At 40.4% G+C, this 13003-nt stretch overlaps 1 long non-coding RNA gene across 1 annotated transcript; it reads right to left on the bottom strand.

Moving 5' to 3' along the window:
- Positions 1-1489: 1489 nt before the first annotated feature.
- Positions 1490-10137, bottom strand: LOC134295320 (uncharacterized). Its single transcript, XR_010001863.1, has 2 exons — positions 7969-10137; positions 1490-5332 (listed from the first exon to the last, which is right to left on the bottom strand). It is a non-coding gene; the product is annotated as an uncharacterized LOC134295320 (long non-coding RNA).
- Between the last annotated feature and the right edge of the window lie 2866 nt (positions 10138-13003).

Raw genomic sequence — 13003 nt, 5'->3', positions numbered from 1 at the left:
CAAACACCCTGCCACTGCCGCAAAAATATTGGCGGTGGTCAACGGGAGACTCCCCATCTTTCCATTAGGAAAGCTGGGACAGTTCGGGGCATGTGGCGCATGCATCTCTGCATGTGCACTGCTGGGATGTGGCGAGTCTGGCCGATTCCAGCGGCACATGTGACAAGGTCATAGGATGTCCCAGACATCTGGATAGTACCAGGCTTGGAAAGGCTGCATAATCCTATTATAATTCTTTTTCACATGAAGAAAAGCTGAGATGGTCAAAAGAAACAGTAGGGCAACATGTAGCAAGGTAAAAGTGACTAGTTTATTATCTCTTGTTTGTTGTCTGTAGGCTGTGAAGGTGCATGTTTTTCCCCAGAATAAGTATTTTATATTGGGTGTATTTAATATAAATTGCAAGGAAGTTCCTAATTTCATTGAGAGGTTTAATGATTCTCCAAACACATGCTTCATAATTAAGTCCTGTTTAGCCTTAGCCTGCAGGAATAGCTTACTCTTGGGATGAGAAGATAATTTTATTTTAATTCTCATGCAATCATTGAATAACTTTAGGACAAATGCCAGCTATCAGTCTTTATGAGTGAATTATGACCCTCACTGTTAAGGTGTGGCAGAGTAAAGGAAGTCATATTTCAGGACCTATAAAGGTTCTAGAATATAACATTTTGTCTAATCCATAATATGCATTTACCAAAAAGAATAAAAAGAGCATGCCTTGCATGAACACTATTTTTGAAGATACACAGGAATAAAAACTTTGCAGAGGAGGTGTCTTTAAAGAATGAAGCAAAGGTGTTTTGTTTGTTTTCCTGGCACTTTTCAATTGTAAGTAATTACAGTTTCTCAATCTCATTGCTCATACGTTCAGTTCAACAATACAAGAAAATAGTTCTTTTTGATCATTCCAATCATATCTACCCAGAAGCAAGTCTATATCATGCTTCACTATTTCAATTTTGGCTAAATATGATTTGGAAAAAGTCACCTTCTGAAGTTTTTGCTCTTCTGATACCAGTGTAGGAGGAAATCAGTGGCAGCAGAAAGTTCAAGCTCATTAAAATAAACAGCGTCTGTGCACACCACTAGCATCCAAAATGTTGAATAACTGGTGGAACATTCTTGACTTCTGATCTATGCTGTTGGATATTACTGTTTTGGATTTGCCCTAGCCATAAACTCACTTTATACAAGACAAAACTCTTAGTTTCAGTCCCCCAACTGTAAGACAAGGATACCAATTCTTTTAAAAATCATATTTAGTAGTCAGTTTCAAATTTACATTGTATTAAAAAGGAAATTGGGAGGAGAAAGAGGGAAGAAATAGAGGGTCAGGACTTTGAAGAGGGTAGGAAAGAGAAGGGGAAAGAAGGGAAAAGGGGGAGGGCTAGGAATAAAAAAGAGGGGATGGGGAAAGGTTTGTTGTCTTCCATCTTCTTCTTTGTGGTCATCTATTATATTTCTATGTCATAATGGTTGATTTGAATTATCTTATGTATTTATTTATTTTCGTCATTTCTATACCGCCTTTCTCACCCGAAGGGACTCAAGGTGGCTTACAGATCTGGCAATGCCAATAAAAGAACAATGCACTCCAATAAAACATAAAGCGGTTAAAAAACAATTTACATTAGGCATTAAAACACATGAGACAGCATAAGGTAAGGTAAAGGTAAAGGTTTCCCCTGACGTTAAGTCCAGTTGTGTCCGACTCTGGGGGTAGGTGCTCATCTCCATTTCTAAGTCAAAGAGCCGGCGTTGTCCATAGACACCTCCAAGGTCATGTGGCCAGCATGACTGCATGGAACGCCGTTACCTTCCCGCTGGAGCGGTACCTATTGATCTACTCACATTTGCATGTTTTCAAACTGCTAGGTTGGCAGAAGCTGGAGCTAACAGCAGGTGCTCACTCCGCTCCCCGGGTTTGAACCTGGGACCTTTCGGTCTGCAAGCTCAGCAGCTCAGCGCTTTAACACACTGAGCCACCGGAGGCTCCATGAGACAGTATACAAACTTAAAACATATAAAATGCATACATCAATTCGTCCAAAAACCTTGATCCAGACCGTGTCGAAGCCGTAAAAGCTTATTCACTGAACGCACGTGCACATAGCCAGGTATTTAGTTTCTTTCTAAAACCCAGAAGCGATGGAGCCTACCGGATGTCACTGGGGAGGGAGTTCCACAGCCGAGGAGCCCTGAGAAGGCCCTGTTCTCCCGTCCCCACCAGTCGTGTTTGTGTGGCAGATGGGGCCGAAAGTTCTAATAGGCTCATAGGAGGAGAAATGTTCGGACAGGTAAGTTGGACCAGAACCGTTTGTCCCTTTTTCGTCCTCCTAAATTTAAAGTTCTTCCTTTCTTCATATATTCGTCTCTATTTAATAGTTTTCTATACACGTTCATGTACTTTTCAAAAAGCCTCCAGTCAGTTGGTTTGATTGGTCTTCCTGTGTGTCTTTTCATTAAGAAGGTTAATCTATTCATGTCCATTATTTCTCGCATTTTGTCTAACCATTAATCTTTGGTTGGAAATTCTTCTGTTTCCGAGTATCTAGTATAAGTTATCCTTGCTGCAGTTGTCAAATACATGAATAGTATATCTTTGTTGCTGTCTAGGTCAATTACTGCATCTGTAATTCCTAGTAGAAAATATTCGGCTTCATTTGAATTTTTATTTTAAAGATTTTTTTATATATATTTCATGTATCATTCTCCAATATCCATTGCTTTTCCACAGGTCCACCACATGTGGTAAAAAGAGCCCTCACATTTCCAACATTTATTATTTGTGTTCTTATACATAATTCCTAATTTTTGTGGAATCATTAACCAGCGGTGGAACATTTTATAACAATTTTCTTTTAATTCCGTTGCATATGTATACTTCAATTTTTTATTCCACATGAACTCCCATTCGCTTCAGCCTATGGATCTACTGATATTCATTGCCCATTTAGTCATACAGCTTTTCACTCCCTCACTTTCATTGGATACCAATTCTTATGTTTAATGGGTTGCTGTATAGATGACAAGGGGTGTTTCCACTCTGAATAATTAATGTGGTTTGTCACCCCTTGAACTGCCATGGCTCAAGGCTATGGGATCCTAGAAGCTGTAGTTTGGAGAGGCACCAGCACTTTTGGAACTACAAGTTCCAGAAGCCCCTGGATCAACTGTATGCAATATCTGTGTATGAGATAGGTGCATCTTGTTCAAAATAATTCTTTTATTTCTTAAAAAAAAGTGCTTAAACACAATCTTGCATCAAAATGAAAAACTTAGATAAGTACAACTGCTGGGAAAAATTACAAGTGTGATGCAAAAGCATGCAACTCAAATAATCTTCATATTGCATGCAAAGCACTCTGTGGGATTATTTTTATAGCAAAAAAAGTAATATCATCCCACATATGAAACATAATGCTTAACCACAGGTTCTGTATGGGAAGAAAATGAACTGCATAAGTTAACAGCTGAATGTGTCATAACCACCTGAGGCAAGGAAAAAAAGCACATCAGATCCATATATGTCCAAAAGGAGCACAGTTTATCAGTCTGCATGAGACAATTTTATAAGACGAATGCCTATGCCATTTTATGACGAAACGTCAGCAGAATTTTACCGTTGTTTTTTTTTTTTACCTGTGATTTAATAATGGTTGGCTTGGTATAAATATTGAAAAGAATGTTATATTCCATTATGTGTGAGACGTCTCTCTGGTAGCTAAAATATGGAATAGCTTTCTTGTTCTATATTGATTGTTCAGGAAAAGTTAAGGGTTGTCTACTCAGGGGGTGATAATATTTACAAAACAGCAGGTTTTAACATTTAATATATAAGTTATTGTGTATGGTTACAATCCTATGCTTCCTAGGAGGAATTACAACCTATGCATTAATAACAATTATATTTCTGGCAAATACTTTTATTCCCTTCCAGGGAAAGCCATGGTGATTGGGGAGTTATATTTTCATTCACTGCTCTTGCTCCCTTTTGAAACTACTCTGGAATGGTAAGGAACTGTGAGCAGGAGTAAAGTGGTTTTGTTGCTTCTCCAAAATATGTTTGGCTGAGAAATAGATTTTTTCAGAATTATTGCAGCTGTTTCCTTATATCTGAAGTTCACACCATGAATGAATGAGATTTTTGACCTTCATTAAGGCAAATATTTTAATGCTGTTATGTAACATACATTAGAATATCCTGTTCCAAGTGACTGGATTATAGGATTACACCCTGCTTTCAATATAAAAAAATTAAGGTGTAGGACAGGTGGATTGCTACATGCAGTTCTGTCCTACATCAGAGTGAAAAGGCCATGCAATTTAGAAGGAATGGTCAGGGAATAATGATGTCTGTGTCCACCTTTTACCAACTGTCACCTTAGAGTAAGGTCAGCCCTGATGCCTACTGCACTGCTATGGTTTCAGTATATTGTTGTACCTGTGCTTCTAATAATAACTGGACAAAAAAAAGCACTTCCTGATGATGATGATGGTGATGATGATGATGATATTATTATTATTATTATTATTATTATTATTATTATTATTATTATTATTATTATTATTATTACCTTGTTTTATCTCCCTAAAGTGAGACATGGCTATATCATGTCTCCTCTCAGCCTTCTCTTCTGCAGGCTAAACATGCCCAGCTCTTTAATCCGCTCCTCATAGGGCTCGTTCTCCAGACCCTTGATCATTTTAGTCGCCCTCCTCTGGACGCTTTCCAGTTTGTCAACATCTCCCTTCAATTGTGGTGCCCAGAATTGGACACAGTTTTCCAGGTGTGGTCTGGCCAAGGCAGAATAGAGGGGTGACATGACTTCCCTGGATCTAGACACTCATCATTTGGTTCCTTTAGTTCCTTCATATCACTGCTTTCCACAGAATGGATGCAGGAATATGAAGGTCCCAGAGGAGCATGGGGTAGGAGCAGCAAGGGGCAACAAAACACTTCACTCATTTTTGAATAATGAAGGTAAAGGTTTTCCCCTGACATTAAGTCCAGTCGTGTCCGACTCTGGGGGTTGGTGCTCATCTCCATTTCTAAGCTGAAGAGCCAGCGTTCTCCATAGACACCTCCAAGGTTATGTGGTCGGCATGACTGCATGGAGCGCCGTTACCTTCCCGCTGAAGCAGTACCTATCGATCTACTCACATTTGCACGTTTTTGAACTGCTAGGTTGGCAGAAGCTGGGGCTAATAGTGGGACCTCATGCCGCTCTCCGAATTCGAACCACTGACCTTTCAGTCAGCAAGTTCAGCAGCTCAGTGGTTTAATCTGCTGCGCCACCAGGGGCTGCTTTGAATAACACAATCGAACCTGAAATGAGAAAATTAATAGGAGGTATACTGATTTCCATCAAAAGCAATATGTATTTATTTCAAAGAAAGCATGTTAAGGGTGGGCAACGGGCATATTAATGGTAAGATGGTGGTGGTGATGATGATGATGAGAAATCCTCCAGCCTTTCAGATGAAAACAAAGACACATGTGGCTCAGCAACATTAGGCAAAAGTCAAAAGGGCAATACCAGGAAACAAGAGGAATAATAACTACTCCTAGTTTAAGAGAATAAACGTCAGAAATTACATATTGAATCTATTAGAAAGGGCAAATCCTGTGGCTTCCTCTTTTCTCTCCACTGAGGAGTGGCGTACAAACCATTTTTGTACTTTGAATGCAGTTTGCAACAATGGAAATAAGCAAGGATGAAGGGCGCATGAGATAATAATGGAACATCTCAAAAACAGCTTAAAAGTAGGAAACCATGTGCTGATACACCTATCCATAGTGTGACTCCTGTATCCACAAGAGATATGTCCTAAGATCTTTGGATACCTGAAACCATGGATAATAATGGACCTTATATTTTTTTATTGTACTTGGGCTAGAAACATATCATAGAGTCACATTAGAAGATCTAGCGAAGCCCACAATTACTTCCAGGGGAATTTTTGGGAGACTGAGTAAATGAAACTATGGTTATCAAGTGGATGGATAAGGATGTCGTACCATATATGGTAATTAGACACTAGGCTTGTCCGATCAATGGAAAAAATGTTTCAATTCTCGTTTCTAAAGTAGGGGGTGCCGGCTCTTCGATATAGAAGTTATTTCTTAATTTTTCACCCAAAATTTTCGGATATTTCCGAAAATTCGTAATGTTTCTAAAATGTTTCTAAAATGGCGGACGCGCATGCGCAATCGCCAAAAAACAGGAAACCGGGGGGGGGACTTTTCTGGGGGTCTCCCGCCCTCATTTCTTGAGCTATTCTCATCAAATTTGGTACAGTGGGACAACACATTCAACACTCTTTGCTCAACAAATTGCAGAATGTTTCCTGTCTCCTATGAATTTTGGCGAATTTTCATAACTTTTTATAATACACTATTTTTCAATATTTGAAGAAACCTGTTCCTGGTTTGAAAGTCTTATTTCCTGTTCAATTGGGTTCTTATTACTGTAAAAGTCCCTCTTCTACTTGTGTAGACTTTGGATTAGAAATGCAGCACACGCCAAGCAATGCCTTGACAGGATTGGCAACGTCCTTTGGAAACTATAAATTTCCTTTGAACCTTTTGATCAATGGTGCCACTGGCTGACCTTGTGATTGCAAAAATGAAACTCTGGCTGAGGACTTTGGATTAGAAATGCAGCACACGCCAAGCAATGCCTTGACAGGATTGGCAATGTCCTTTGGAAACTATAAATTGCTGTGGACCCTCTATTGAATCAAATCAATGTCTGACTTTGTGATTGCAGAAATAAAACTCAGCCCAAGGCTTGGGAATAGAAATGGAGCGTGAGGGAAGCAATGCCTTGGCGGGTGCCCCACGTCCTTTGGAAACTATTTCTTCCAATGTACCCTTTAGGTTTGAAAACCATGTGTGTCTTTGTGATTGCTGCAATAACACTCAGCCCGGGTGCTTGGGATTACAAACGGAGCGGGAGGGAAGCAATACACTTGCAGGAACGCAGACGTCCTTTGGAAACTATTATTTTCAAGTCCCCCCCCCCCTTTCAGGATTGCAAAGAAGGGCTGATGTGGTGATGGCTAAAGTCCAAAAAAGAAAACAGAAAGGCAAAAGGTCTCCCTCAGGAGTAGATGGAAAGCACCCCAAGCTCAGCACTAGCAGGGACGCAGACGTCCTTTGGAAAAAAAAAGTTCCCTAAAGCCAGCCACAGCAAGGACTCTGCCCCAAGCCCCCAGCCAATTCCCCCCCCCCCCAAAAAACACAATATCGAACCAGCAACAACAGAAACACTCTACCCCCAGTTAGCCCTCTCTCCCCCAAGCAAGCAAGCAGCTTCCCAGCGTGGGCCAAACACCCTCGCTCCTCGGTATCCCAACCCAGAATGGCTTGGGTCGGCTGCGGTTGGGGATTTTTATAGAGATCCTCCACGTGGACGCGGAGGACGCTAGCCCCCACCTTTTTCAGCCATCGTGGAAGTCTCTGATTGGCCAGGGAGCAGTTATGGTTGCATGAGAGGATAATCTAGGCCATGCAGGCTCCTAAATCACAAGAAGAGCCTACAAACGAGTATCAGACTTTCCTTTTCTGATCTTTAGCTCCAACACATGGGCATCAGTAGAGCTGCAGTGGTGAGAATAGTGGATTCAGTCTGGTCTGCGGGGACATGAGAGAAGCTTCCCATAGGATGGTAAAACATCAAACATCCAGGCATCCCCTGGGCAACATCTTTGCAGATGGCCAATTCTCTCACACCAGAAGTGACTTGCAGTTTCTCAAGTTGCTCCTGACACTTAAAAAAAAAAAAAAGCCTGGTCTGCCAGTCCTCACAGTTATAATAATGTAGACCAAGATGCCTGAAGAGGTTGAGAGCCGTATTAGCTGCTGCTTTACAGAAGCAGGTCAGATACACAAACACACAGGCCAGTGGCCCTTAATATTTGCAGCTGAAGGACAGGTCCAGAGCAGAATATTTTATTTACCTCTGTGGTTCCCTGGCCATGAGCAGCTGGAACTCTTCATTCTGGGAAGGAGGGAGTAGAAGTAAGCTTCTAGTAGCTGCTAAGACTATGCACACAGAGACATACAAAAGGAATGGCGCTCTCCCCAATATTTTGCCCCCTCTACATACACAGACTTCTGCCACTGAAAGATTTATGATTCACTGTAATGTGCAGTTGAGGTATTATAGAAGACTGTAAAGCCTACTCTCTGGTGACAAAACCTTTTAAAGCTGATTCTCAATAGGTTAGTTACAACCACCTTTTTTGCCCGTGGGAGCCAGACTGCTATCAATGCCTTTGAGAGCTAAGCCTTGTTTTATTTCTGGATCAAGGGGCAAAACCAACCACTGGAAACCGAATTATGTCAATATCTTCTATGGTCACCCTCTCTGAGCACAACATTTTCAAAAATGTCTTAATGTTGACCCCCCCCCCCCCCCATGTAGACCTTTTCCTTAGGACTATTTCACCCCCATACTTTGTCTCTGGGGGGAAACTGGATGCCAACGGCACCAGCTGAAGACATTCCTGCCTCAAAAATAAACATGTGTATTGACCTTTAATCCTAACACATGACAAGATGAATGAAAATGAATATTTTATTTTATTCACTGTGGATAGTACTTTTAAAAAAGTCTCTAAGAAACACACACCCCTTTTTGGTATTATCAGTAGAGAGAATAAACCTTCTTTAATTACTTCCTGGTGATTCTCCAAGTGTTTCCCCAGTTTCAACCGTCATTTATGTAGCTGAGAAACAGTGCTGCTCATTTCCTCAGTGGATTAGCTGGGCAAGGAGGAAACAGAGGCTTCTTATCTGCTTCATTCTTTACTCGATGTGGTGTTAAAAGAGTGACCTTTCACCTGCAAAGATTTTTAAGGATTAAGGCTGCTTTCAAATCCCGGTTTGGTTGCTAATCCACCACTTTCACTTGGACGTTAAATAAGCACTTCCTGATTTACCCTTTAAATCCTGTAAACATAATAAAACAGAGTTTAACCTTTACCTTAGGCTTTCACCACTATCTTACGCTCTGTCAAACAAACCTTTATCGGAGACATGAAAGGGAAAGCTAATAAGATATGTCCTGATTTTTTAAGAAATATTTATCTTTTTTAAATCTTGGGATACGTTACAAAACATTACAATATTTTAATATATTCAGGTCAAACTGCCAGAATCCATCACAATAGGCAAATAATACATTTTTTAAAAGTCATTGATAAGCTGTAACAAAAACAGATATTTTCACTGCATTGTAGTTTTGGTGAGAAAATGATTATGGAAAGAGCCAAAAGGGATATATATTGAGATAAATTTCATAAACCAAGTCTTCATAATTTCTAAGACTATTGTTTTGTTCATCAGCAATCATTTTTTTCACAGAAATAGACCTTGTCTGAAAGCAATAAGATGGCACAGATTTACACAGTTTTTTATTTCTAATAATAATTGCAAAATTATCAACATAGCTTCATCTTACTTATCCTTATAATTAAGTCAGATATATCCCTTGTACAGGTAAGAAACCAAGACACTGATTTATCAGCTGCCTTCAAGTCAAATTCTCTAATTTTTCCAACTGTTCTGTTACTCGGTCCACATTTTTCTTTCAGGAGAATATTTTTCTTATTCACACCTGGAGAAGTTACTTGTTATATTCTAAGGCCAAGAAATTGCCAGTCAAGAGATGAAGTGCAAAACAAAACAAAAACTGTGATAACTTTGTCAAGCACTGGTTCTGATGGTCTCATAGTTGCCCCCTTCAGTGCATTCCCATTAGTGTTGTGTATTTGTATGGAATTGCTGTTCGTTTTGTGAAGTTTCATTTATTTTGTCTCATTTTCATATTTGTTTCCATTTCTGAAAATGGGGCGCTTATACAAATAGAATTTTCATCTCACTTTTGAAAAAAATGAAAATTTATGTCCCATTGGTGGCAATGGGAGGGCTCATGGGTTGAGGATTACAATGATACAAAGCCCCAAAATGTCTTTGCTTTCAAAAATATACTAAATATAAAAAAATTCTAACACTATCCTTATTGTAGCCCAAAGGACCAAGGCAAAGGCAGGTTATACAGAAAGAGCCAGTGAGATAAATGAAAAAGGGAAGCCCAACAAAAAAGGATTTTTTGAAAAAATAAGGCAAGCAGCCAGGCAAAACCCCATACCCACCCAAAACCCAAAACCCAAAACCCCAGTCCCCACCAGTGCCCTCACCAGCAAGGCAAACAGCTAGGCAAGGCACAAAAGGAAAAAGGCAAGGCAAGTGGATACACTCGTCATTCATTTTGTGTAGACAAACGGTCAACATGAAATGAATGTACGAACTGAACGAAGGAAACATAAATCATGCACATCCCTAATTTTCATTCATTTCAATGGAAAGGCCATCTTCATGTTTTGTTTTTGTTCAAATACATTTACAGCTTATGACAATTTAAATATAAAATAAAAAAATAATGATCAATGAAGATAATATTTTAAAGGTAAAGAAAAATCAGATGGTTGTCTTTTTATCACCAAAAACAAAAACACTCTGAAACATTTTCAAGGCAGTCCAGCATGTCCCACGTTGCAGCAGTCTATTCCAGATGTAATGAATTCAGGTTCGGCTCTAGTATTAAGTGCCAACAATCTAGTTGTTATTGTGTGCTTTCAAGTCATTTCTCAGTTTAACCTTAGGTGAGTGGGATCTTCTTGGCAAGAAAGGAGATCAGATGGGGTTTGCCACTGCCTTCCTCTGAAGCTGAGATAATGGAATTTCCCAGTGAATCTTCAATTGATTTCCATGCTGGAGAAGATATCTGAATGTTGTTCTCCCAGTGTCCTAGTCCAGCACTCAAATTACTGTACTCCACTGGCTCCCCAAAAGTCAATACTGGAAGTGCTCCAGTACAAACCAGAAATTGGTTGGGTCTAACATCAGAAGTGATCTGTTTCTATTCTGAGGATCCAGCATTCCAAAAGAGTGGCAATTTCAGGTTCTGACTTAAAGGGTCATATCTTACATCATTCCCATGGGGAAATTTCCTATCCGGTGCAGCATAGTGCATGGGTAAGAAGAAAAGCTGCTTTAGATGGAGTCACAGTGGTTTACCAGCCTAAGAAGTAAGATGAAGTAAGAGGGACATGTAAGATATCCTCACAACCCAAGTATGTTTGAAAATTGGTTTGTATCTGTGCTGAAATATATATATCAGAAATATAAAGAGGATTTCACATGAGAAGGAGACTCACAGTTAGAATCATAGGATCATAGAGTTCCGGGCGAGCGCACATGGCGGCGGACACGGGTCGCTAGAGCTCCGGCGACTCACCCAATGCTGCGTCAATAGGGTTGTGAAACCTAACCCCCGGCGTGGATTGAAACGAAGGGGGATTTGCCAAGTCAGCAAGGTTCCCGATGACCCCAGTGAGACCACATTCCTCAAGAGTGGGGGCTCGAGAGGGTCCGGGAGCTCTGGCGTGCAAGACGCGGATTGGGAAGCGAAGTTAGCGAAGTTAGCTTGGCACAAGCCGTACGCCGTGCTCGCTTCAATTACAGCATGGAGAATACAAGAAAAAAGTTTCCGGTGGTAGGGGGGCCGGATAAAATGTAAGTAACATCTCTTTTTGAATCGCCAACTTCCACGAAGATTATAAGGAATTTTGATAGAGAGATATTAGTATTCACAGTATTTATAGCAGGAGTGACCAGCCGCAAAGGGAAAGGAAGATAAGATCCTATCAATAATTAATTATTTCAGTCATCAATTAATCTACAGCTGATACTGATACAATATAGGCTAGAGGAGCAAAGAAACGGCATATTCAAGAGAATAACTGGGTATCAGTGCCAGTGTCTGATAGAACTTTTATTCAGAGCCTCTCTCTATCTCCTCGCCTCGCCGATAGAAAGTCGGTCGTAGATTATACAACCCATTGTTCCCCGTTGGTTGGAAGTTGGACTGGGAAAGAAACCACACAGGCGCCAAGCAATGGCAATGGGGGAATAGAAAAAAAAAAAAGTATAACCCAACAACCCGCTAAACAAAGGCTGACCTTGGCGGAGAGTGACAGAACGAGGTGTTGTGTCTATAAGGCGCATCCCACGAAGCATCGTGCGTGAGTTGGGGAGAAGTCCGCAACTCGAGCCGATAGCGGAACTTGCTCCCAGCGAACAGGAAGGGAGCGAGGGGAAAGCCTTCGAAGCAACACACCAAAGAGTGACGCGCCAGGTAGGCGGGTCCTCAGAACTCTCACTGCAAAGGCCAGCCAGAAGTATTCACCATATTAAAGGAATTAAGAAGACGGTAAATAGAAGGACTCATACGTTCCTCCCGCGCCTTAGTTACTTCCTTCCCTGCGTCCGATACTTTAAGTTGGAATATATCAGATTGCTATACCTACTTGGCAGTTAATAAGAGCGGTAAAATACAAGAGCGGCGGTCTCCGATATAAGTTAAGGATAAAAAGCAGAGGTTTGATAGCACAATGGCGACACCTAAGGGCAAGAGTGAAATAAAGGATGTCAAAACCATTCAGAGAAGGAACTCGATACCAGAGGATTCCAATTGGAGAGAATTATTACGAGAGATGCAGAATATTTCGGCGAAGCAGGACCTTATACAGAAAGAAATGCATGAAATTGCCACCAAACAGGACGCACAACAAAGACAATTGCAAGAAGACGTGGCAGATCTTAAGAGAGAAATCAAAGAGGAAATATCCAAGATCAAACTGGAAGTTCAAGATAATGCCCGGGATATCACAGAACTGAAATTGCAAAACAGCAAGATAGAGAAAATTCAATCGAAATTACATAATAAAATGGAAGCAATGGAATTTAAAAATATTAAACTAGAAAAAATACAAGAGAAGTTGGAAAGAAATGAAACAGACTATCAATTAAGATTTAGAAACATAACTGAAGACCCGAAAGAAAACATTAGACAAATTATTGTCCAAATAACAGCTAAAATATTGAACTGTACAGAAATAGAGGCATCAGGACAAATAGACACGGCCC

This window comes from Anolis carolinensis, chromosome 1 (assembly GCF_035594765.1).
Source record: "Anolis carolinensis isolate JA03-04 chromosome 1, rAnoCar3.1.pri, whole genome shotgun sequence".
Lineage (NCBI taxonomy): Eukaryota > Metazoa > Chordata > Lepidosauria > Squamata > Dactyloidae > Anolis > Anolis carolinensis.
Note: the sequence above shows the minus strand (reverse complement) of the source record. Positions and strands in the feature narration are given on the sequence as shown.